This window comes from Ursus arctos, unplaced genomic scaffold (genome assembly GCF_023065955.2).
Source record: "Ursus arctos isolate Adak ecotype North America unplaced genomic scaffold, UrsArc2.0 scaffold_16, whole genome shotgun sequence".
In the NCBI taxonomy this organism is placed as follows: Eukaryota; Metazoa; Chordata; class Mammalia; order Carnivora; family Ursidae; genus Ursus; species Ursus arctos.
In genome coordinates this window covers 28,510,562-28,538,348 of record NW_026622830.1, presented here as the reverse complement: position 1 = coordinate 28,538,348, position 27,787 = coordinate 28,510,562, and the positions used below count along the sequence as shown (strand labels likewise).

The 27,787-nt window shown below is 39.6% G+C and overlaps 1 protein-coding gene and 1 pseudogene across 4 annotated transcripts in view; one reads left to right on the top strand and one right to left on the bottom strand.

Annotated features, from left to right (window-relative positions):
• PTPRA (protein tyrosine phosphatase receptor type A) overlaps positions 1-27,787 on the bottom strand; it is a 151,773-nt gene that overhangs the window by 92,330 nt on the left and 31,656 nt on the right. The gene's annotated exons all lie outside the window — the stretch shown is intronic.
• On the top strand, positions 22,056-26,074 carry LOC125283105 (60S ribosomal protein L17-like; annotated as a pseudogene).

The window sequence follows — 27,787 nt, the reverse complement described above, 5'->3', positions numbered from 1 at the left end:
CCTAAGTCTCAAATTATTTTTACAAATAATTTAAAAAATACATCTGGTCCATGAGGAAATAACATGAGAATCAGCAGAAAACAGACAAGAACAGTACCATAGCATTAAGAATTTCAGCCAAGAATCAAAACCATTATATAAAAAAATAAATAAAGTCAGAACTACAAAAAAAAAAAAAAAAGAAATTCTCAAACGAGAAAATACAATAGCTGACATAAACATCTCAACAGATGGATTTAAGAACAGATAAAATACAGCTGAAGAGAGAATTACTGAAATGGAAGTATCTATGATAAAGCAGAGGGAGGCAAAAGGATAAAAAACATAAGAGATGCTAAGAGGTACAGAGAATACAGTGAGATGATTTATTCTACAATTTGAGTCCCAGATAAAAGGAGTAAGAGAAATAAGACAGAAGAAATACCTGAAGAGACAAAGGCTAAAATTCTCCAAAACTGACCAAAGACATCAAGCCACAGGGGTGCCTGGATGGCTCAGTCGTTAAGCATCTGCCTTCAGCTCAGGGCGTGATCCCAGCGTTCTGGGATCGAGCCCCATATCGGGCTCCTCCGCTGGGAGCCTGCTTCTTCCTCTCCCACTCCCCCTGCTTGTGTTCCCTCTCTCGCTGGCTGTCTCTCTGTCAAATAAATAAATAAAATCTTTGGGAAAAAAAAAAAAAAGACATCAAGCCACAGATTCAAGAAATCCTAAGGACCTCAAGCAGATAAATAAAAGGGAAATCTGTGTCTTTATATACCACAGTAATATTTCTGAAAACCAAAGAATCAAAAAAAAAATTTTTTTTAAGCAGTCAGAAGGAAAAAAAAAAAAAAAAGACAGTGTGGTAGATTGTTAGTGAAGAGGGCTATAAAAATTCTGACCATACTTTTTATAACAAGAAACTGGTACTCCTATCAAAAGGTAGAGCTTATTTCCCCATCCCTTGATTTGAGCTGGCCTTGTGACTTGCTTGAACCAAGAAAATGAAGCAGCAGTGATGGTAACTTCCAAGCTGACACCTCAAGAGACCTTGCAGCTTCCATTTTGCTCTCTGGGAACACTGCTGCCATGTAATGAAGCAGCCCTAGCTATGTAAAAAGCCCTGACATTTTACATACAGAGGTCCAGCAGACAGCCAACACCAACTGCCAGACATGTGCCTGAGACAATCTCAGCCCCAGATTAACCAGGAGCTGACTACAGCTGCACAAATGACTCTAGTCAAGACAACAGAGGAACCAAACAGCTAACCCAACACAGTTTACTGATTCAAAGAATGGTAAGCTAACTAGATGGTTGCTGCTTTATGCTACTAAGTTTTAATGTCTTAACAAAAAACAGACAGCAAGGGGGCACCTGGGTGGCTCGGTAGGTTAAGCATCCTACTCATAATGTCAGCTCAGGTCATGATCTCATGGGCTGGGAGACTGAGCCTGGGATTCGGGATCTGTGCTCAGCAGGGAGTTTGCCTGAGATTCTCTCCCTCCACCCCACTCTGGCGTGCAGGCATGCGTGCTCTCTCTCCCCAAAACACATAAATAAATCTTTAAAAAAAATACACAGCAAGAGAAAATAGATATGTAAACATTTTCTTCAGGGAAAAATATCAGATTAAGTATCTGATTCTAGTACTCAAGTATTTTTAACTTCACATCACAGTAGTTAAGTTTTAAGTTTTCAAGAAAAAAGTAAACATCATCTAAGGACTTTGCATCCTCTCCTAGGGAAAAGGTTAGTGACTTTTTGGTTGTATGCAGGGTAGCTGTATGATGTTAGGTGGAAGCATGACCTTGTTATTGTCTTTATTCAGAGATTAAGTATGGTTTAAGGGGATGCATAGGGGTGCCAAGTTGGTCAAACATCAGTCTGATGTTTCTGTGAAGGTATTTTTGGATGAGATTTACATTTAAACTAGTGGACTCTGAGTAATGCAGATAGTCCTTCATAATACGGGCAGGCCATACCCAACCAGTTGAAGGTGTGAACAGAAGACTATTCCTCTCCCAAGCCAGAGGACATTCTCCAGCAGACTTGTCTTTGAACTGTAACTTTTTCTTGAGTCTCCAGCCTGCTAGAGGTTTACTTCAGAAATTTAATCATGGTCTATTATTAAGGAACAAATTAATAAAAATCCTCATTAAAATAATCAAAAATATTGAAAGGCACATGATTACCCTGATGGATGCCAAAAAAGCTACTTGTAAAACTCCTGATTTTTAAAAAATGCATTCATTAGGGAAAAAAAATTATTGAGCATTTACTATATATGTCAGGTCCTGCGCCTGGTACTAGAAACAAAATAGTAACAAGCAAAACCTAAGTAAATCCCTACCTTCATGAAACTCACAATCTAAGAACAAAAAATCAACGTTAAATGGACAAATGTGACAAGTGATAGGAGGAGAATTATAGGAATCCAGGAGCCTATAAGAAGAAATTTGACCTAGTAACAAAGCTCAGTCCAGGCCTCCCTGAGGCAGTGATTCCTGAACTGGAATGTGAAGAATAAATAGGCGTTAAACAGGAAAGGAGCATAGGAAACTCAGTTCTAGCTAGTGGTCTCAGAAACGGTGGGAGTAGGGCCTGAAAGAAGCCATTGTAACTGGAGCATGAAGAGCATGGCGCCAGAGGCGGCTGGAGATGCATGCGGAACAGGACCATATAAGGAGGATTTTTCTTTGTCCTACAAGCATTCAGAAGCCTTTGAAGAGTGGAAGCATAAGGGAATAGGAACTCTGGCTAGGTCAGATGACAGAGTACAGGATGTGAGTAGCCCAGTTAGGCTAAGGCTACTGGCAAAGACATAAAAGCATTACAAGCCAGGAGATATTTAGGAGGTAAACTGAACAGGCACTGATAGTGGATTTGCTCTTGAGGCGAGGGAGAGAGAGGTGTCGAGTGCTACTCCTCTTAGGTTTCTCGTTTACCTACCAGGTGGCATTCAACCAGTCAGGGAATGGAGGAAAAGAACCATATTTGTGAAGGAATTTCTCAGGAATCCTTAGAAACCAGAAACAAAATAACCTTTCAGCTGAAAATATTATCTCAGCCTAACGGCCGACAGCACACTGAAAAGCAGTATGCACTGAAATCAATTATCACTAAAGGAAAATAAGAAAAGCACGTTGGCTATCACCACTATGGTTTATTGATCTTCAAAAGGCTGGCATATGGTCTCTGTTGCAACTACCCAACTCTCCTGCTGTACCATGAAAGCAGTCACAGACAATATGGAAAGTATAAATGTGACTGTGTTCCAATAAAACTTATATATGAATACTGAAATTTGAACTTAATATAACTTGTATTTAATATAATTTTCATATAGTATTCCTTTTGAGGTTTTCCCAACCATTTAAAAATGTAAAACCCATTTCGAGCTCGTATGTCATACACAAAAAGGTAGAAGGTTAAATATGGGAGGCAGGCCATGGTAGGCTGACTTATGTTCTAGAAGCTCTAGCTAATGGGATGAGAAAAGAAAACAAAATGAGATGTAATCATCAGGCAAAATCTTCCCAAAACTTAACTGCAGGGGCGCCTGGGTGGCTCAGTCGTTAAGCGTCTGCCTTTGGCTCAGGGCGTGATCCCGGCGTTTATGGGATCGAGCCCCGCATCAGGCTCCTCCGCTGGGAGCCTGCTTCTTCCTCTCCCACTCCCCCTGCTTGTGTTCCCTCTCTCGCTGGCTGTCTCTCTCTCTGTCAAATAAATAAATAAAACCTTAAAAAAAAAAACACAACTTTTAACTGCAGATGAAAGACTATGCACTTAGAAAAAAATACATAGGTAAAAAACTAATGTTCTTAAACTAATGTACTAGTGTTCATAATTTAAAACTGAAATGGGGTCTTCTAGGCCAGGACAATATGGAATATGCATATTCTACCCTATTTCAACAAAAAACACCCCAGACAAAATTCATGAAGCAACTGAAAGAGGATTCTGAAAAGAGGAAAAAAGAAGGTGGGTTGGCTAGGGACTATGGACATGAGGACTGACCCAGCAGGAAGTTTCCTAGTTTTTGTTTGACTTGGTTTGGTCTGACTTCTAATATGTCCTAGTCTGCGCTCTGGAGAGGCCCACAACCTGAAAACAGTAATGAGCACAGTCAAAAAAGTACTAAGGAAAGACTGGTTTCTCTAGACAAAGGACCAGGAAAAGAGGAGCTCAGCCAAGACAAAAACATTTTGACCATACATGCCCTACTTCAGGCAAACAACAACAAAAAAAGTGGCGCCCCCTCCCTCTCCTCATCTGGCACTGTAGCCCAGAAACTGTGGGCAGAGTTCTGTCTTCCAATCTTGCATTAACGTCCTGCATTAATGAGGCAGCACCTTTTCCCCTCCCCATGCTGTAGCTGTGGAGAACATGGGAGGAGCCCTCCCGGAATAACAAAACAGTTCTGACCCCAGCCCAACTAGACAGTAAGGGGAGAATTATGGTGAAGAGGGAGCTAGAGAAACAAACCCTCTAAATACGTGTACAAAATCCTATACATACCTCCAAGCAACTCGTGTAAAAATGACCAGAAACAACAAGCAAAAAGTTTCAGAACTGAACACTGGTCTAAAACAACATCCAGGTTTCAGGTTAGACTCTTGGTAGCATACAAGCAGAGCAGACCAGAACAGCACAGCAAGACTTGTCTAATCTGATCTTTTGAACCACAACCAACAAAGATGGGCCGGCGTGTGCGCTCTAAACCTAAACTGGTTGGTTGCTTGTTAAATATAAAAATGTAAACAGGAACCAGAATATCACAATGTCTAGGATGCAATCCAAAATTACTTGTCATATCAGGAACCATGAAAGTCTCAATTTGAATGAAGAAAAGGCAATGATGCCAACACCAAGATGATACAGATGTTGGAATTATTTGAAACGGATTTTTAAAAGGTTTTTTTATTTATTCATTTGAGAGAGTATGTGTCAAAGCATGAGCAGGGGGAAGGGTCAGAGGGAGAGAGAGAAGCAGACCCTGAGCAGGGTGCCCAACACAGGGCTTGATCCTAGGACCCTGAGATCATGATCTGAGCCGAAGGCAGATGCTTAACCAAGTGAGCCACCCAGGTGCCCCAAAAGTGATAGCATTTAAATGTTCATAAGCTACAGGGATGTGAACCTCAAGGTATACTGCTATAATCTGACATGAGTCTATTCTACTCATTTGGCACTTAGTCTATATTGCTATGTGCTATATAATAATTTAGCTTTTTATATATATGATCTAGCTCCTCAGTAAGACCAGAAACCTCCAGGCAGGAATTTTCTTACTTTGTTGTTTTCCCAACGCTAAAATAAAAACCTACACGTAATAGGTATCCAAACTGTTAATGATATTAATGAAAATTATAAAAACTTCTGAACCATTTAAGAGAGGAACGAATAAAAGTATATACCTCTGTTAGAGACTGAATGTTTGTGTCTCCCTCCCAAATTCTCGTACTGAAGCTCTAATCCCCAATATGATATTTGGAGACAAGGCCTTCAGGAGATAATTAGGGTTAGATTAGATCATGGGGGTGAGGCTCTCATGATAGGATTCGTGGCCTTAGAAGAAGAGGAAGAAAGATCTTTCTCTCCCCTCGCCCCTCCCCTGCCCCCCACGCACCAAAGAAAGGCCATGTGAGGATACACCAAGAAATCGGGTATCTGCAACCCAAGGAGAGTGTTCTTACCAGACATCAATCCTATTAACACCCTGATCTTGGACTGCCAGTCTCTACAACTGTGAGAAGTAAGTTTCAGTTGTTTAAGCCACCCAGTCAAGGTATTTTGTTATGGCAGCCTGTGTGGACTAAAACAATCTCCATCCCATAATTCCCTAATCTACAAAAAAGTGCCATCTTGATTTATGGATTATCCACGCCATCTAGTTTCACCATTCCTGTCTCAGGCTGCCAACCATAGCTCCAAAGTATCACACTCAGGGTCTCAGTGCTATGCAGAAAACATCCTTTCTTTGTCAGTTTCTAGCACAGTAGCTCAAACCTCCCTCTGGACAGATGGCTTTAGTGATAGGACGACATCACCTCTCCCTTCTTCTCCACAGAGCCTCTATTCTCTCTGTTTAGACTAGAAGAAGATTTCCTCATCCCTTCAAAGACTATTAATCTCTGTGTCCTTGATCCCATTTGAAATCTTTCCCCCTACAGAATGCCCTTCCTTCTGGTACCTTCAAACTTTCCTCTCCAGCCCTCATTTTCCTCTGTTTACAAATAGGCACAGATGTTCGAACAGATTTTTAAAAATGCAAACACAATAACTACCCCCATTTAACCCTACAGCCTCCTCTTTTCCCTTCTTTCCTCATACCACCAACTTAGGTAAGATACACTTTGTTTTTGGGGTGCCTGGGTGGCTCAGTAAGTTAAGCATCTGCCTTCAGCTCAGGCCATGATCCACGGTCCTGGGATGGAGCCCCTCATCAGGCTCCCCAGTCTGCAGGGCATCTGCTTCTCCCTCCCCCCCAACACCCCCCAACACCCCCCCAACTTGTGTGCATGCGTGCTCTCTCAAATTAAAAAAAAAATAATAAATATATATTATATATACATATATTATATATATACACATTATATATAGAGAGAGAGATGTACCTGCTTTTAGTTCCTCACTATCCACCTCTCCTTAATGACCTCATTGTGTTCTTAATGCCTTCACTCTCAAGTCTACAAATAATCTCTTTGTCAAATCCAATCCCACCCCCCACCCCCAGTTTTCATTCTCCTTAACTTGCATTTGATATGTGACAGTTATCTGCTTTCTCAAACCTTGCCCAGGTTCCTGGTTCTCTGGACACAATTACAAGTAAATTTTAGCTTCCACAGCTTTTCTTCCTCTACCACTCACACATCAATATTGTATTTGAGTCCCGTTACAGGACAGGCATTGCATTAAATGTTAGGGATGCAAGAAAGAAAAAGGCAAAGCCCTCATCCTTAAGTTCATGCATTCATTTTCCAGTTCAGCCACCGACTCAACAAATTTTCATTGAAAAGCCAGGCACTGTGCCACGTGCTGGGTTTAGAAAGCCAATTAAGGGGCGCCTGGGTGGCACAGTGGTTAAGCGTCTGCCTTCGGCTCAGCGCATGATCCCGGCGTTATGGGATCGAGCCCCGCATCAGGCTCTTCCGCTGGGAGCCTGCTTCTTCCTCTCCCACTCCCCCTGCTTGTGTTCCCTCTCTCGCTGGCTGTCTCTATCTCTGTCAAATAAATAAATAAAATCTTTAAAAAAAAAAAAAAAAGAAAGCAAGCCAATTAAGACCTGTCCCTATCTTCAATGAGCTCCTGGCCCATAGGCAAACATGTTTTTTGTGTCCCCAACATATACTATACACTCCTTGAGAGCAGTATCCAAGTCTTCTACTCCCCTGAATCCCCCAAAAGTGCTTACTTCAGCAAATGCCTAATGCATGTGAAGAATAAAGGACTAACACTGCTCAGGTTAGAGACATACATGAGAAATGAAGAACAATTATTTCCTTAGAGAGGCAACAGGGTAGAGTCACACAAATTTACATTTGAATCTAGCTCTGTCACTACTACAGCTTGGTATTTAACTTTTTTGAGTTTTCATTTCCTTATCTTTAAAACAGCAATCTCTCCCACCAGTATCAGAGGACTGCTGTACTATAAAATATGTAATATACATGTAAACGTATCTATATGTAATAATGTAAAACCTCTATCGTCAAGTCTAGTACACAGCAGGCACTATCCAAGTGTCCCCCTTCATGTGTTCCTTATTTTTCTTTGTATTCACTAATCCTTTACCATGACCAAAGTGATGACTGGTATTCAAATTATACATTTCTTGCCTTGATTTTTACGGCTCAGATCAAGCCACCACCTTAATGTACACCTTCAAGATGTGGAACTTAAGTTCCATACAAATATCACAAAGCCAAATTCTAACACTTTACACACTTAAACTTCTTCCCTAAGAAATATTCTACGTGTTCCTCAAGCCTCAAAATTTGCACCCGTAGTGGTAAGGATGAAACAGTAACACACTTATATTGGTAATAACTGCTCACTTGGTCCCTCTTTTCCACAGCCACTACGGAATGTAGGGAGGAGCTGAGAGCTCACTCTAGGGTTCCTTCTGCCATTAACTAAAATCTTCTGTTATTAGTGATGTTGAGCATCTTTTCATGTGACTGTTGACCATCTATGTGTCTTCTTTGGAAAATATCTATTAGGTCCTCTGCTTCTTTTTTTAAAGTAGGCTTCATGCCCTACATGGGGCTGGAACTCACATCCCCGAGATCAAGAGTCACATGCTCTACTGACTGAACCAGCCAGGTGCCCCTCCTCTGCCCATTTTAAAATCAGGTTGTTTTTTTGGTGTTGAGCTGTATAAGTTCGTTATATATCTTGGATATTAACCCCTTACTGAATATATTATTTGCGAATATCTTCTCCCATTCAGTTAACTGACTATCTATTGATGGTTTCCTTTGCTGTGCAAAAGCTTTTTATTTTGGTGTAGCCCCACTTAATCTTTCTTTCTTAAAAAAGAAAGAACAGGCAAGGATCACCAGACCAAGATAAACGGGAAAAGAAAATGACTAGAAGAAACAGAGATAATTCCAGAAAAAAAAAAAAAAATCAAACTTGTAAAAATGATTATCTTCAGAGATAAAGAAAAACCAAATGCAATTTTTATAAATCAGAAAAAAGGGGCGCCTGGGTGGCTCAGTCGTTAAGCATCTGCCTTCGGCTCAGGGCGTGATCCTGGTATTCTGGGATCAAGCCCCACATCAGGCTCTTCCACTGGGAGCCTGCTTCTTCCTCTCCCACTCCCACTGCTTGTGTTCCCTCTCTCACTGGCTGTCTCTCTCTCCATCAAATAAATAAATAAAATCTTTAAAGAAAAAAGAAAGAAAGAAAGAAAGAAAGAAAGAAAGAAAGAAAGAAAGAAAGAAAGAAAGAAAGAAAACAAGGAGTGCATGGGTGGCTCAGCTGACTGAACATCTGATTCTTGGTTTCAGCTCAGGTCACAATCTCATGTGAGATAGAGCCCCACCTCAGGCTCTGCGCTCAATGGAGAGTCTCCTTGAGAGTCTCTCCCTCTCCCCCACTTGCGCACTCTCTCTCTAAAATAAATCTTTAAAAAAGACCTTAAGACAATTCATTAAACATGGAGAAATATTAATCTTCAGATTAAGGGGGCCTACCAAGTAAGTATACCACTATGGAATTCTAGAGTATATGGAATATAAAAGATAAACTTCAAGAGACATAAGAAAATTAATTTCTTACAGTAAACAAAAATGAGGCTAAATTTCTACATCTCATAAGCAAAAATGGATGTCAGAAAAAAAGAGCAATGATTGGGGCGCCTGGGTGGCACAGCGGTTAATCGTCTGCCTCTGGCTCAGGGCGTGATCCCGGCGTTGTGGGATTGAGCCCCACATCAGGCTCCTCTGCTATGAGCCTGCTTCTTCCTCTCCCACTCCCCTTGCTTGTGTTCCCTCTCTCGCTGGCTGTCTCTATCTCTGTTGAATAAATAAATAAAAAATCTTAAAAAAAAAAAAAAAAAGAGCAATGACTTCAAAGCTCTGAGGGAAAATAACCTGCAACCTAGAATTCTATACTCAATCAAATCATCACATGAACATGAGGGAAGTACAAACATCAGAAAGTATCAAAGTTTACTTGCCATGTACCCTTTCTCTCAAGAAGTTACTTGAGAATGAACTCCAACAAAACAAGAAAAAAAAAGAAAGAAAAAAAAATGGGGTGTGGTGGCTCAGTCGGTTGGACATCCAACTTTTAATATGGCTCGGGTCGTGATCTCAGGGTCGTGGGATCAACCCCCTGCATCAGCTCCATCCTCAGTGCAGTGTATTTGCGCATCTCTCTCTCTCTCTCTCCCCGTCCACCTGCTCACTCTCTCTCTAAAATAAATAAGTAAATAAAGTAAAAAAAAAAAAAGGAAGACTGAGATCAAGGATCACTGGAGTGGGTTCAACTCAAAAACGTAAGGAAAATATCAAGAATGCAGTTGTGCAGGTGGCCTAAAAAACAATTAGTATAAATGTGAAAAGGGTCTTAATAGATTAGAATGCGTATGACTGAGCTTGGGGAAAAAGTGGGATAATTATTAATGAAGACAGACAAGAAAAAAAATTAGAATTGCCAAGAAAAAAATGTATAAAAGGGGTGCCTGGGTGGCTCAGTTGGTTAAGCATCTGCCTTTAGCACAGGGCATGATCTCAGGATCCTGAAATCGAGTCCCACAAAAGGCTCCTTGCTCAGCGGGGAGCCTGCTTCTCCCTCTCCCTGCTGCTCCCCCCTGCTTGTGTTCCGACAAATAAATAAAATCTTTAAAAAAAAAAATGACTGGAAATAACTGATAACTTCAAAAAAGGAATTAACTTTTTCTTCATTTTCTCCTTTGAACAGCCCAGGGTCCAGGACATTAAACCTACAGGGAAAAATATGTAAACCCAGAAAACAATACTTGGCCTACCACAGAATAATACTGACTTAGCTATAGTAACGTAAACGCTGTTTATGAGCTTTTTCAGTTTCAGAGATAACGTATGGACAGACCATGAAAAGCTTGGTGGTGTTCTGAGGACAGTATGCAGAGGTTAAAATTTTGACAGGTTAAACTGAACTATATCTGACAGAAAGGTGGGATGCTAGTATCATCTGACAAAGTGGAAGAGATAAAAAATACTGCTGAAGATTAACACAACAAAGGTTCAAGAGCACTTTTGGTAGTTAGAAAGACAGAGGTTCAAGAGCACTTCTGGTAGTTAGAAAGTTAACCAACTTGTAACGGTTTAATTTGTGTGTCCTCAAAACATGTTAAAGTCCCAACGCCCAATACCCGCGAATATGGTATTTGGAAACAGGGTCTCTGCAGCAGTTGATCGGGTTAAGATGAGGTCATCGGAGCGGGCCCTAATCCAGTACAACTGGTATAATTAAAAAAGAGAGCATTTGGACCCAGAGACAGACATGCATAGAAGGAAATGAAGCGAAATCACAAGGAGAACACCATGTATAAAAGCAAGGGATGTCGTAGGCTACCAAGAGCTAAGGGAGGGAAGAACAGATTCTCCCTTCTAGCCCTCAGAAGGAAGCAGCCCTAGTGACACCTTGATTTTGGATGTCTAAGTTCCAGTATTGTGAAATAATAAATTTCTGTTCTTTGAACCACCCAATTTATGGTACTTTGTTATGGAAGCCCCAGGAAACTAATACACAAAAGAAGGAAAAAAAAATCACGCAAACAACAAACTGGAGGGCTGAGGGTGGTATGAGGTAAATCCTCATCATTCATATTGGAGAAGAAGAAAATCATAGGTAAGGTGATTTTTTTAAAAAGGTTAAAAAAAAGAAAGAGCAATAGAAAGCTAATATTATCTAGCTATTATTATCTAAACAGTCTCCGGGTGCCTGGGTGGCTCAGTCGGTTAAGCATCTGACTTCAGCTCTGGTCACGTTCCCAGGGTCCTGGGATGGAGCCCTGTGTGAAGCAGGGAGCCTGCTTCTTTCTCCCTCTCCCTCTGCTGCTCCCCCGTCCTTCTGCTCTCTAACTCATGCGCGCTCTCTCTCTCTCTCTCCAATAAATACATAAAATCTTAAAAAAAAAAAAAAGTCTTAAAAACAATTAAAGCCTATCTCAGCAGAGTGGGATAAGGAGCTGAAGAACATGTTTATTTCAGGCTCTTTTGCGGTATCTTCTTTATAACCTTTTGTGTGCATATTACAGTAAGAATTAAAATTTTTTTACAGTTATAGAACATGCATAATCTTACCTTTACAAAAAAAATTATGACAACGGAATTTTTAAAATGGGTAAAGTACTTAGACATTTCACCAAAGAAGATATCCAAACAGCCAATAAGCAGATGAAAAGATGCTCTTAACATCACTAATCAATAGGGAAATGAAAAGCAAAATCACAACAGGATACCACTTTACACCCATTTATATGCCTATTATTAAGAAGGGGAGGGCGTGGAGAAAAAGGAACCCTCTACCATTGTTGGTGGCAGTGCAAACTGGTGTAGCCACTGTGGAAAAAAAATTTTTTTTCCTCAAAAAATAACCCTATGATCTGGTAATTGCACCACTGGGTATTTAGCTAAGACATACAAATACACTAATTCAAAGGAACATGTGTACTGCTATGTTTATAGCAAAATAGAATACAAAATTATGGAAGGACTACTGATACATGAATGGATAAAGAAGATTTGGGGTGCGTATGTATACACACACACACACACACACACACACACACACACACAGGAATAGTATTCAGCCATTAAAAAAGAATGAGGTATGCCTGGGTGGCTCCTGCATAGAGCTCCTTGCTCAACAGGTAGCCTGCTTCTCCTCTGCCTGCCACTCCTCCTGCTTGTGCTCTCTCTCTCTCTCTAATAAATAAAATATTAAAAAAAAAAAAAGAATGAAATCCTGCCATTTGCAATGACATGGGATGGAGCTAGACAGTATTATGCTAAGCGAAATAAGTCAGAGAAAATTGTACTCATAAGAGAAATTTAAGAAACAAATGAGCAAATGAAAAAGAGAAACAAAGAAACAGATTCCTAACTACAGAGAACAAACTGATGGTTATCAGAGGGGAGGTGGGTAGGGAGCATGGGGGAAATAGATGATGGGGAATAAGGAGTGCACTTGTTGTGATGGGCTCAGGGTGATATATGGAAGTGCTGAATCAGGGAGCGCCTGAGTGGCTCAGTAGTTAAGCGTCTGCCTTCGGCTCAGGGCGTGATCCCGGCGTTCTGGGATCGAGCCCCACATCAGGCTCCTCTGTTGGGAGCCTGCTTCTTCCTCTCCCGCTCCCCCTGCTTGTGTTCCCTCTCTCGCTGTCTCTCTCTGTCAAATAAATAAATAAAATCTTAAAAAAAAAAAAAAAGGAAGTGCTGAATCACTATATTGTACACCTGAGACTAATATAACACTGTATGTTAACTATACTGGAATTAAAATTAAAAAAAAAGAATATAAAAAAACAAACAAAATAAGTGCTGGTGAGGATACAGAAAAATCAGAACCCTTGTGCAATGCTGATGGGACCATAAAATGGTACAGCCACTGTAGAAAACAGTATGGCGGTTCCTCAAAAAAACCCTGAACATGGAATTAATGATCATCTGATCTAGCAATTCCACTTCTAAGTACCTACCCCCAAAGAATTGAAAGTAGGGACCTGAAGAGATATCTGTATACCAATACTCATTATGGCATTACTTGCAATAGCCAAAAGGTGGAGAAAACTCAAATGTCCACCAAAAGATGAAGGGATGAATAAAATGTGGTATATACGTACAACAGAATATTATTCAGCCTTAAAAAGTAAATTGTGGGGCGCCTGGGTGGCACAGCGGTTAAGCGTCTACCTTCGGCTCAGGGCGTGATCCCGGCATTCTGGGATCGAGCCCCACATCGGGCTCCTCCGCTATGAGCCTGCTTCTTCCTCTCCCACTCCCCCTGCTTGTGTTCCCTCTCTCACTGGCTGTCTCTATCTCTGTCGAATAAATAATAAAATCTTAAAAAAAAAAAAAAAAGTAAATTGTGATACATGCTATAGTATGGATGAACCTTGAAGACCTTATGCTAATTGAAATAAGCCAGACACAAAAAGATAAATATTGTATACTTCCACTTACATGAAGTACCTAGAGTAATCAAATTCATAGCGAAGGAAAGTATAATGAATGGTGGTTGCCAGGGGTTGGAGGAAGGGTTGGAGGAATGGGATTTAGTGTATAATAAGTTGGTTTCAGTTGGGGGTGATGAAAAAGTTCTGGAGATGGATGGTGGCAATGGATGCACAACAATGTGAATACACTTAATGCCAATGAATTGTACACTTAAAAATGATGAAAATGGTAAATTTTATGTTGTGTATATTTTACCAAAAGAAACAACAAAAAAGAAATATGTATATAAACACATTATCCTGTAAAACCTTTTCAGTGCTGCAGAGGCTCTCTTGCCTCTCTCTAGTCATGACCTCCCACCTCCTGCTAAAGGAACCACTAGTCTGACTACCATCATATCTCATCTTCTGGTAACTGAACTACATCAACTTTTTCAGTGTCTGGCTTCTTTCACTCAACACTGTATTTCTGAGATTCATCCATGTTGTTATGTGTATTGGTAGTCTGTTCCTTTCTATTACTGAAAAAAATTCCATTATATGAATATATCACAATTTATATTTATCTATTCACCTATTTTTGGACATTTGATTATTTCCATTTTTCTAGCTATTATAAATAAAGCTTCAGTGTACATTTATATGCAAGTCCTTTTGTAGACATACATTTTCATTGCTCAACAGTAAATATGCAGGAATGGAATTGCAGAAAATACCCAACAGTTTTCCAAAGCTGTAGTGTTGGTTTACACTCCTACTTAAAACTTGGAGCAATGGGAAAGTTGAATAACAAAAATCCATTTTTCCTTTATTAATACAAGGTACTTAATGCTACATATAAGAATATTGCACTCTTTGACTGTTTCCATGCATCAGTTCTTCAACAAGTATGGAGATCAGGATTACATCAGGTGCCCTGCTCAGCCGGAAACCTGCTTCTCCCTCTCCCACTCCCACTGCTTGTGTTCCCTCTCTCGCTGTCTCTCTGTCAAATAATTAAGTAAAATCTTAAAAAAAAAAAAAAAGAAAGAAAAAAACAAAAACAAAACAGCCCAATTTAAATCCATGTATTGTACACTCTAACAAGATGTCTCATAGAGCTCCATCTAAACAGTTCAGATCACTGAAGAGCTCATGAGAACTGAATTCAAATGAGAAATCAGGTCCTTCCAGGGAAGGCAGAAGTACTCCCCTTTTATCCCCAAACTAGGACAATCCTACTGCACTGTTCCTCTAGGGGACATCTGGGAATGACTGAAAATACTTTTAATTGTCCTGCTTGGGTTTTGTTTGTTTGAAGTATTCCAGGTGATTCCAATGTGCAGCCAGGGCTGAGAACCATTCTCCCACCCATTCTTCTGGATCTCATCCTTTCTTCTCCATCTCTCTTCAGCCTCGGTTCTTTTTAGAACCCCAATCTATGTATACCCTTGTCTTCTAGACTTACATATCTCACAAGTACCTCTGATTCAAATAACCAACACTCAGAGAAATACATTATTTTATTTTATATCTGTTCCCCTAATTGCTTATCCCAGTGGATAAAAATCATCATCTACCCCAGGAGTCAGCCAACTTTTTCTATAAAGAGCCACACAGTAAATATTTGGCTTTGCAGAAAATACAGCCTCTGTCATAATTATTCAGCTCTGCTGTTTTAGCACAAAAGGAGCCACAGACAACAAGTTTGAGCACAGATGTAGTCTAACAAAGCTTTATAAACACTGAAATTTGAATTTTATGTAATTTCCCCATGTAAAATATACTTCTGATTTTTTCAACCACTTCAAGAGGTAAAAACAATTTTTTGTTTCTGGGCTATGCAAAAGATATCAGCAGGCCACAGTTTGCAAGCTCTGATCTATCCCCTTGCCCAAACCAGAAATCCCAGTTGTCCCAATTCCTTCCTTTCTCTTAGTCACCAGAGTCCATCATTAACTCCAGCAAAGTACTTACCACAAACTGTTGCAACTGTTTATGACTTCCCTCCACAGACAGTAAGATTCCTGAGGTTAAGAACTATGTTTTAACATTCATAGAGGGGCGCCTGGGTGGCTCAGTCAGTTAAGCACCCAACTCTTGATTTCGGGTTAGGTCATGATTTCAGGGTCATGAGATCCAGGCCTCAGAGGCTCCGTGCTGAGTGTGGAGCCTGCTTAAGATTCTCTCCCCCTCACCCGGCCCTCCCTGCTCACTTTCTCTCTCTCTCAAATAAAAAAATATTAATAATATCCATAGAGCTTAGCAGAATTCCTAGAACACATACTGTAAGCAACCTACAAAAAGGCTCTTTTTGGGGGCACCTGGGTGGCTCAGTCAGTTAAGCATCTGAAGTCAGGTCATAATCTCAGGATCCTGGGACTGAGCCCTGCATCTCCCTCTGCTTCTGCCCTCGCTTGTGCTCTCTAATAAATAAAAAGAATCTTTAAAAAAAGGGGGGGGGCTCTTTTTTATTATTATTTTTTAAGTAATCTCTACACTCAATGTGGGGCACCAACATACAACCCCAAGATCAAGAGTGGCATGCTCTACTGACTGAGCAAGCCCAGCACCCCAGGCTCTTTGTTCCTAAATCCTTCCCCTAGTTCAAAACAGAGAAAGTTAACGGTATACCCTATGAATTTGACTCTTTCCTATTCTAAGACCCCAGTTTCTTTTTAGCTTAGCTTATTCTTGAACTTGGTAATAGTAAGGTTTAAAGAGAAAAGTGAAACACCAAATTTTAAAAAGCATTAAATAGGGGCGCCTGGATGGCACAGCGGTTAAGCGTCTGCCTTCGGCTCAGGGTGTGATCCTGGCGTTCTGGGATCGAGCCCCACATCAGGCTCCTCCGCTATGAGCCTGCTTCTTCCTCTCCCACTCCCCCTGCTTGTGTTCCCTCTCTCACTGACTGTCTCTATCTCTGTCGAATAAATAAATAAAGTCTTAAAAAAAATAAAAAGCATTAAATAAAGGCCCTGGCAAACATGAAACATATATACCTTATTAAGTACATATAATAATAATCATCCTATTCCATGACTTAATAATTGCTTAGTTTCTGTTTTCTGGGTGTTTTTTCTGCTTTTCAAGGCACAGATGTAGTCTGCTTGGATCTTTGAAATAACTGACTTGGTCAAATTTTGGGAGATGACAATTTCGTGGCTAATTACCAATTAGACATAACCAGGCACATGAAAAAACACCAGCTCAACAAGGATCAGAATAATAACCATTTATTAAGTGCTTATTATGTGTCAGGCACTGCATCAAACTGTATAATGTACATTATTTAACATTAACTCTGAAACAAGCACAGGAAATAGATGCTTTATTTTGTAGATGAAAACTGTGGCACAGAGCAGTTAAATAACTTGTCTGCAGTCAAACAACTGGTAAGTTGCAAAGATCAGACTCAAATCCAGGGATATCTGATTCAAAAATCTATGTGCTCACTCCCTCGTTGAATAGGGCCTATAACCAATGTACATCAACAGCCATCTGAGGAAAAGGGCTTCCCTCTAGAAGCAGCTAAATGGAAAGTTTTGAAGCCTTGTTTGAAATGTATCATAACTGTCATATAATTACAAAACTCCTAAGTATGGTGCAATGTACACAGCCAGTGAGACTTTCTAATCACTGTCTAACTGAATAAAATAAATTGGAAAAGCCAATTCCTTGATATAGCGGAACATCCTACTCCAAAGATGGGAAACAAAACTTGTGGCAAATTAAAGAGACACTGCCATGATTTCATTTCCTACTGTTAACAGAGCCAATGCCAGGAAGTCTCATGCTTACTATAGCAACCACTGGTCTTGCTATTCACCAAGTTTCTGCCTTTTTGCTTCCTCAGGAAGTAGACAGGAAAATCACGCTCCTGATCTCTTTTTTAAAAAGGAGCTGCCATTTAAAAATAGAAATTAATAAATGAATATGTAAAAAAGTAGTTTTATGGTTCGGCTGACGCCCAATATCTCTGTATATTAAACTCAATCTTTAAAGCACAGAGTCATCTTTTTTATCTTGCAACACAGCAATCTAGGAAATGTACTAAAATCTCTAGCTACTATAATCTAGAAATGCTGGATAAATACTAATGTACTTTGACAAGCTTAGCTAAGTTCTCAGGAAAGTAAACAAAACGGCCAGTGGCATGAAACAAAATGTGAACCAGAGCTGGGGGGCATCTAGCTGGCTCCATCAGTGGAGCGCATGATTCTTGATCACAGGGTTGTGAGTTCAAGCCTCACACTGGGTGTAGGTTACTTTAAAATAAAATCTAAAAAGAAAAAACCCAAAAAACAAAAAAAACCAAAAGACAGAGCTGGAAAAATGAGCTGACTTCTGTATTGGCCCCAGGAACATCTGTGAAGACATTTGAATAAATAAGGCAAGTGGAAGGAAAGGAGACAGGAAGCAAGCTCCTGAGAAAGATGGGTAATTGGATCCAAGACCTCTTGAAAGGTGGGAGCCTAAAATGACTATGCTCTCAATGAAAATCTGCAAGAAAAAAATCCATCTGCGTAAACAAGACCAGAAAGTTTGTCTACTTCAGTTTGAGCTGGGGTAAGAGGAGGAAAGGCTCCCTTTGAGAATTTGAAACCACAGACATATGCTTCATATGGATTTGAGTTCTAAATTTACTTTATCTTATGATCCAGGACCCACTTCCCCCATGGGAAATTAACAAAACTGGCCTGTGCCAGTGATGCCACTAGACATCTCTAGTACAAACAAAAGTAAACCCACTGTGGAAAGGCAAGCCGTCAACACAAAATGCACAGGAGGCAGAAAACAGAACAGTCTCATAAAGACTATAAAATGAGTTTAATAATGATTAAGATAAAAGCATCACAACCATAAGAAAGGCATAAAACACTTCAAAAAGAAGAAAACGGAACAACCAAATGGAACTTCCAAAATAAAAATATTCATTGAAATCTAAAATTTTACAGACAGGTAAACCACTAGAAAAGACATAGCTGAAGAGAGGATTAATAAACTTGGAAATATATCTGAAGAATTTATACAAAATGCTACACAGAGAAATAAACATACCCTGACCTAGAAAAATAACTGCAGAGCTAAAAGTTCTAAAGTTGATTATAAAATTTACATAGAAATGCAAAGAACATAGAATAGCCAAAAACATGTTGATTTAAAAAAGGGAGAGAAAGAGCTGGAAGAATATCTGAGTTCAAAAAGCAAGACCACTTTGCACTCTTTCTCCCTATAATCCAAACCATCCCAACAAACTTCCTTCAGCAAATTAGGAATTATAAAAAAAAACTTTTGTCAACTTGATAGAAAGTGTCTATGAAAAACTAAAGCTAATGCCACATTTAATGGTGAAATACTGAATACTTCCTCCCTAAAATCAAGAACAGGAAAGAATACTCACTTTACCGTTTTTATTCAATATTATATTGGAGGGTCCTAGCCAGTGCAACAAAGCAAGAAAAATAAATAAAAAACTATCTATATTGGAAAAGAAGTAGTAAAACTGTATTTACAGAGAACATGATCTTATAGGTAGAAAACCTTAAGTCTACAGAAGAGTTAGTAAAAACAGTAAGTTTAACAAAGTAGCAGAATATAAGGTCAACATAAAATAAACATATACATAAATATCAATTGTATCTTTATATATTATCAATAGTTGGAAATATGAAATATCTTTTTTTTTTAAGATTTTATTTATTTATTTGACAGAGAGACAGCCAGCGAGAGAGGGAACACAGGCAGGGGGAGTGGGAGAGGAAGAAGCAGGCTCCCAGCAGAGGAGCCTGATGTGGGGCTCGATCCCAGGACTCTGGGATCACACTCTGAGCCGAAGGCAGACGCTTAACGACTGAGCCACCCAGGTGCCCCTGGAAATTGAAATATCTTAAAATACCATTTATAATAGGATTTTAAAAACACACAAATTACTGAGGGATGAATATCAACAAAAGATGTATAAGACCTGTACTCTGAAAACTAGAAAACACTGATGAACTTACAGAATACTTAAATAAATGAAGATATATAATCTGTTCATGTATCAAAACATTCAATGTTAAGATGTCAATTCGTCCCAAACTAATCTACGGATTCAACGGAATCACACTCACATTCTCAGGGGTTTTTTTAATAGAAATTGACAAGCTGATTCTAAAATTTACATGAAAATCCAAAAATCTTATAATAGCCAAAACAATTTTGATAAAGAAAAAAAAATGGTTGTAAACTACCTGGCAGTGAACAAGACCCGGTGCTATGGGTATACAGAAAACATATAAATCAAGAGAACAGACCAGAGAGTCCAGAAATAGAACCACGCATATATGACCATTTGATTTTCTACAAAGATGCCAAGGCAATTCACTGAGGGCAAAAGAATCTTTTCCACAAGTAGGGCTAGAACAACTGGATACCCATACAGGGAAAAAAATGAACTTTGCACCTTATTCTCATGCCACAGGCAAACATTAACTTGAAAGGATATTAGATCTAGACCTAAATGTAACAGCTACAAGCATAAGAACACACAAGAAAAAAACTTCACGATCTTGAGACAGTGTATTAATTTGATATTACTGAGTGACAAATTACCACAAAGTTAGAGGTCTGAAGTCCATGACTGGATTTTATGCTAAGGATCCCACAAAGATAAACTCACGGTGTCTGCCAGGCTGTGTTCTCATCTGGTGCTTAGGATCCTCTTCCAAGTTCACATAATTGTGGCAGAATTCAGCTCCCTGCAGCTATAGGACTAAGACCCCTGTTTCTTTGCTACTTCTCACCCAGGAGGCATTCTCCACTGCTACAGACCATCTGCAATCTTTGCCATATAGACCCCTCCATCTTCAAAGCCAGCAATGGAAAAATTTCCCTCTTGCTAAAATCCCATGTTTCAAATCTTTTGAATTCTCCTGGCTCTGACTTCTAGACCCAGATTTTAAGGGTTCATGTGATTAGGTCGAGTCTATCTGAATAATCTCCCTTTAACTGACTCAGGCAAATAATTAATAACATAATTACATCTTTAAATATCCCTTTTGCCATGTAATATAACATAATCACTGGAGTAAAATCCCATGATATTCACTGATCCTGCCCAACCTCACAGGAAGGAAATAATACAAGAGTGCAGGTCCCTAAGACACCTGAGGTCTTAGAATTCAGTCTACTACAGATAGACAAAGACCTCTTAGATTGGACACAAAAAACATGAACTCTAAAAAAAAAAAAAAAAAAAGTGGTCAATTTGGACTTCAAAATTACAAATTTCTCGTCTTTGGGAGACACCATTAAAAAAGACAAAAAAGGGCGCCTGGGTGGCACAGTCGTTGGGCGTCTGCCTTCGGCTCAGGGCATGATCCCAGTGCTCTGGGATCGAGCCCCACATTGGGCTCCTCCGATAGGAGCCTGCTTCTTCCTCTCCCACTCCCCCTGCTTGTGTTCCCTCTCTCGCTGGCTGTCTCTGTCAAGTAAATAAATAAAATCTTAAAAATTAAAAATAAATAAAAATAAAAAAGACAAAAAAACCAGCAGTACCTAGCTGGCTCAATTGGAGGAGCATATGACTCCTGATCTCAGGATCATGAGGTTCAAGCCCCGTTGTACAGATTACTTAAATAAATAACACTTTTAAAATAAATTTAAAAAAAAAGCCACAGGCTGGCAGACAATATCTGTAATATATATGCATATATAATGAATGATCGTATCCAGAATATATAAAAAACCCTTACAACTCAAGCATAAGATACTATTAACAAATAATCCAACAAACAAATGGGCAAAGGATTTAAGATGACACTTCGCAAAAGCAAATACACAAATGGCCAGTAAGGACATTAACAGATATCCAAGGGTAGGATCACTAGGAAATATCACTAGTCACTAGGAAAATGCAAATAGAACCATAATGAGACACCCATAATGGCTAAAAAGTAAAAGGCTGACAATACCAAGTGTTGGTGGGGATGTGGAGGAAATGAAACTCCTGCGCATTGCTGATAAGAATGCAAAGTGTAAAACTATAGAAAACAGTTTGGCAGGTTCTTATAAAATTAAACATACACTTAAACCATAAAACCCAGCAGCAATTCTACTTCTAAGATTTACCCAAAAGAAACAAAGACCTATATCTAAGCAAAGACTTGAACACATATGCTCCTACCAGATTTAAAAGGGAATCAAACTAAAAAAACCTAAGTGATCATTAACATATGGAAGATAAACTATAGTATATTCACACAATGAAATACATCTCAGAAAAAAGAAACAAAGGGACTAACTACTAATACACTTAACAACATGGATGAAGGTCAAAAACATCATGCTCACTCTTAACCTAAGCGGCCTGAGTCTCTGAATCATGCAATGAAGTTCAGATCTTCGTGTTCACTTTAAGAACACACGTGAAACTGTCCAGGCCATCAGGGGTATGCATATCCAAAAAGCCACCAAGTATCTGAAGAATGTCACTTTGCAGAAGCAAAGCATGCCATTCCATGGAGACCCTGGTAGAGGTGGTAGGTGTGCCCAGGCCAAAGAGTGGGGCTGCACATGGGGTAAGTGGCCCAAAAGGAGTGCTGAATTTTTACTGCACATGCTTAAAAATGCAGAGAGTAATGCTGAACTTAAGGGTTTAGATGTTGATTCTCTGGTCACGGAGCACATCCAGGTGAACAAAGCCTCCAAGATGCATGGTAGAACTTACAGAGCTCATAGTCAGATTAACCCATACATGAACTCTCCCTGCCACACTCTGAGATGATCCTTACTGAAAAAAGAGCAGGCTGTTCCTAAACCAGAAGAGGAGGTTGCACAGAAGTAAAAGATTTCCCAGAAGAAACTAAAGAAACAAAAACTTAAGGTGTGGGAGGAAATTCTACATAAAATAAATGCAAATATAATTAAAAACAAAAAACAAAAAACCAAGAACAGAACCCAAAAAACATCATGCTCAGTGAAAGAATCAAGACAAAAGGGTACATACTATATGTAACAATGTAGAAAAGGCAAATGCAGGGGCTTCTGAGTGGCTCAGTTGCTTAAGTCCAACCCTTGCTTTCAGCTCAGGTCATGATCTCAGGGTCATGATATCCAACCCCCGCGTCAGGCTCTGGGCTCAGCGTAGAGCCTGCTTGAGATTCTCCCTGCCTCCCTCTACCTCTGTCCCTCTCCCCACTCACGCGCTCTCTCTCTAAAATAAAAAAATAAAAGACAAATGTAGTCTGTAGTGACAGACAGCAGATCCCTAATTGCCAGAGGCCCAAAAAGGGGATGGAGAGGAGTAACTGGGAAGGACACAAGGGAACTTTTTGGGGTTAAAGAAATGTTATGTATCTTCACTGTGGTGATAGTCACTTTGATAGAAAAATTCGGCAAACTCATTCAACTGTATATGGAAAATAGGTACATTTTATTGTAAGAAGATTGATTATACCTCAATTAAGTTGATTTTTAAAAGACAATCTCATTAATATTTGATATCCTGAAGACACGCCTGCAATACAATCTTGCTGAGCAGTCATTCATAACAAACCCAACATACAATGCAAAAGATGAGATAAAACAGTAGCTAACAGCTAGTTAATTGCTATTTAAAAGTCTATGTATTGGTGTTATATACCATATTAATAAAGAAGCAAAACACATGATCATCTTGATGCAGAAAAAGCATTTAAAATCAGACACCCTCTCATCACAAAAATACCCACAATGCTCACAGTGCACAACACTGTCCACTACGCCTTTTTTGTTTGTCATCTCAAAATTCCACAAATTTACCCACTTTTCCACAGATTCACCATGCACTACATATGTTAGCACTTTCTCGAGTGACTTCATGTACAGATCAGCAAACATCTTCCTTTTTCTGGATATGTCTTGTTGTTGATTTGTTAACACTGAACAGCACTTTAACTTATGCTTGAACAAAGCTTATCTAATGTGTGTGCATGCACACACACACACACAGATGGATGCATACATAAATATACATACATGTTTGCATATGCTCTGTTTACTGATAAGGGCAGCGATACCCCAGTAGAAGAATCATACCTAGCATCTAGACCCGGTTTCTAAATACATCCTCCAATAAAAGGAACCATTTCACTTCTTGGTGAAATGACTGATTTCAGGGCTGGGGCAGGAAAAGTACAGGAAGAGACTGGAACATCTTGTACCATAAAGTCAGGAAGGGAAGTTATCAAAGAATGACAGAACATGTCAAAAGGATACAGGAGCAAACTTGAAGTCAGAGGCATCCACTAGCCAAATCTGGGACAAATTCAGCATCGAAGTAACATTAATACATGCTAACTCACTGAATAAAACAGAAATGCATATGTATATATGAATATAAGTTAATACATAAATGGGGAGAAGAGGCTTTTCCTTATAATGATGTCAACTGACAAATGTGAAAGAAATTATAAAATTAGAAAAATCATCATTTGGCAACCATCGTAGCAAGTAATTCAGCCAAGAAATACCACTGATGCTACTAGTGGGGAAAAGCTCGATAGGGAATGAGATATTTACATGGTCTCAAAGTTCTTCCTCACAAAATACTTACTGGCTACAAAGGAAAAAATAGGTAAATTTATAGTAGAGAAAAACCAGCAGACCCTATCTTAATCAAGTGATCACGATTAACATCATAAACGAGACACAGAAACAGTGTACCTCCTGACAAAACAAAATAAGAATACAGCACCATTTATGTGGTATTCCTGACGAAATGCATATTCTGAATCTAACCATGAAGAAACATCAAGCCCAAACTGAGACATAATCTTCAAAATAATTAGCCTATGCTCTTCAAAAATATCAAGATGATCAAGTCAAACACAGGACAACAAAATTTAATGTGTGATTCCGAACTGGATCCTTCTGCTATACAGGTTATTAATGGGACAACTGGTAAAAGTTGAATGGGATCTGAGGATTAGCTGGTACTACTGTAGCACTGTTAAGCTCCGGATTTTAATGGATATGTTGTGGTTACATGGGAGAATGTCCCCATTTGTAGGAAATACACACTGAAGTATTCAAAGCTGATGGAGCATCAAGTGAGCAACTTACTCTTAAATGGCTCAGAGAGGGAAAAGGCTCTTTGTACTATTACTGCAACTTCTCTGTAAACTTAAAATTATTTCAAAATAAAAGACAAAATGCAAATATTACAACAAAAAAGCACACACCAATGTCTCAGGATTATAAAAACATAATTCTTCTTCAGTAAAATTTCTGGATAAAAAAGTACCTCACTTACTTTTACTAGCTTTCCTAATAATATATCTCATTTTCATAGCACTTCCAAATAGAAATTTCTGTGATGATGGAAATGTTCTACGTATATGCTGGCCAACACACTAACACACAGAGCTGAGGACTATCATATTGGACGCGCAGGACTAGAGAACAGTAGTAAAAGCCATAAAGATTAAAGAACTTTTTCATTAAAAATATTTTTAGGGGCGCCTGAGTGGCTCAGTCGTTAAGCATCTGCCTTCAGCCCAGGGCGTGGTCCCAGGGTCCTGGGATCGAGCCACGCATCAGGCTCCTTGCTCTGCTGGGAGCCTGCTTCTTCCTCTCCCACTCCCCCTGTTTGTGTTCCCTCTCTCTGGCTGTGTCTCTCTCTGTCAAATAAATAAATAAAATCTTTAAAAAAATTTTTTTAATACTAATTAAATTTTAAAACAAATTAAGTTACTTTACTTTTTCTATACTTGTTGATAGACTAATGACCTATATTTTTCACAATTCCTGTTTCCTAATTTCTTAATCAAGTCTGAGTATCTATTAGAAGTAACTGCCCACTTGGGGCACGTGCGTGGCTCAGTCGGTTAAGCCTCTGACTCTTGATTTGGGCTCAGGTCATGATCTCAGGGTTGTGAGATAGAGCCCCAGGTCGGGCCCTCTGCTGGGCTTGGAGCCAGCATAAGAGTCTCCCTCTCCGGGACACCTGGGTGACTCAGTGGGTTGAGCGTCTGCCTTCGGCCCAGGTCATGACCTTGGGGACTTGGGAAGGAGCCCTGTGTCAGGCTCTCTGTTCAGTGGGGAGTCTGCTTCTCGCTCTCCCTCTGTGTGCTCTCTCTCTCTCAAATAAATAAAATAAAATCTTTTAAAAAAAAAATTCTCTCTCCCTCTTCCTCTGCTCCCCCCAAAAGAAGTAAACACCTACCTAACTTTAAGAGCAGTTTTTTTTTTCTTTAAACCAACTTTCCTTTTAGTATACCATTCCTATTGATTTATACTCCTATCTTGTCTACTTCTTGAAGTACACCTTCCTAAAATCTAGGGACGTGTACATGTCTACCCAGTATTCCCAAATCTGGCTCTCACGGTTAGATCACAAAGTCACTTTCTCCCAGACTTCTTGTAATTTACACCTTACTTTTACTCCCTCTCATACTCCTCTTTCCCCAGTTGTAGCTGCTACAGTGTATTAACTGGTATTACAAGTTTATTTTCTGCCATGTTCAAGGTACGTAAGGTTCCTCTTGATCAGATCAGCTTATTTCAATACAATTACATTATTTTTTTCTACATGACATATAATTATCACTTAGCTAATCAGTATTTTAAACCAAGATCTAAAAGCCAAAATCTAGTTTAATGACATCATCTACATAGACTACAGGAAAAGAACAACAGCATGCATCATGTGCATCAAATTCTACAACTCCTGATTTGAAAAGAAATGCAGAGTAAAATTCTTATCCCTTGTGATTCACCTTAGTAACCAAATGCCTTGAGCTAATGCAGTAGCATTACCCTCCTATGAGGTTCTGTTATTGTTCGTGACTCACTTAATTCAGAACTAAAAAAAAAAAACTCTTGTATTCAACAGGTCCCTGAACTTAATATCTATGCCAAACATCTTTAGAAACATCTGACAAATTCAGAAAAATCAAGAATTCTACCAAAGACAGAATTGTAAGAGTTGATGTTAAAGAATCCCTCCACCCCACTTGCTTCTACCTTTTTCAAAAGACTTATTTATTTATTTAACATCGCATGTGGGGGGGAGGGAGGATGCGCAGAGGGATAGAGAGAATCCCAAGCAGACTCCACCCTGAGCATGGAGCTCGTGGCAATGTTTGATCCCACGACCAGGAGACGACGACCCAAACCGAAATCAAGATTGGGACGCCCAAACAACTGAGCCATCCAGATCCCCTGTCCCTCTGGCTTCTATTAATAACTATTTAAAACAAAAATAAAATTAAAAAGCAATTCAAAATCCCTAACACCAAAATTATTTAGAAGATGCTTAACAGAACAACTTCCATCTTAAACCGGAGATTTTCAAGTCAACATGGCATCAATGTAAGCAGTGCCCATTCCGCTGGCCTAGTAAAACACCCAAGAATATACAAAAGCCAGGACTGGGGTGGGGGAATCTGATGGGCCTAAGCTCCACATGCTGTCTTTTAAACCAGAGCAACATGTATAGCGTAGCAGGAAAGAGAAAGAACTCACCCTCTTTTCTCTACCTCCATGAGGAAAATAGAAAATTTAGGGACCAGAAAGCCAAGCAACAATTCAAAAATGTTATAAGAAAACTTTTTTTGGCTTATTAAATACTGATAAATGTAGGATCTGCTTGCTGCAAAAATCTCAATGGGGCACCTCCCTGGCTCAGTTTGTAGAGCATGCGACTCTCAATTTCAGGGTCATCAGTTCAAGCCTCACACTGGGTGTAGAGCTCACTTAAAAAAATTAAAACAGGGGTGCCTGGGTGGCTCAGTCGGTTAAGCATCTGTCTTCGGCTCAGGTCATGATCCCAGGGGCCTGGGATCAAGCCCCTCCATCGGGCTCCCTGCTCAGAGGGAAGCCTGCTTCTCCCCCTCCCTCTGCCTACCACTCCCGCCACTTGTGCGCTCTCTGTCAAATAAAATCTTAAAAAAAATTTTTAAATAATAAAATAGGGGCACCTGGGTAGCGCAGTGGTTAAGCGTCTGCCTTCAGCTCAGGGCGTGATCCCAGCATTCTGGGTTTGAGCCCCAATCCGGCTCCTCCGCTGGGAGCCGGCTTCTTCCTCTCCCACTCCCCCGCTTGTGTTCCCTCTCTCGCTGGCTGTCTCTCTCTCAAATAAATAAAATATTTTAAAAAAATAAAAAAATAAAAAACAATAAAATAAAA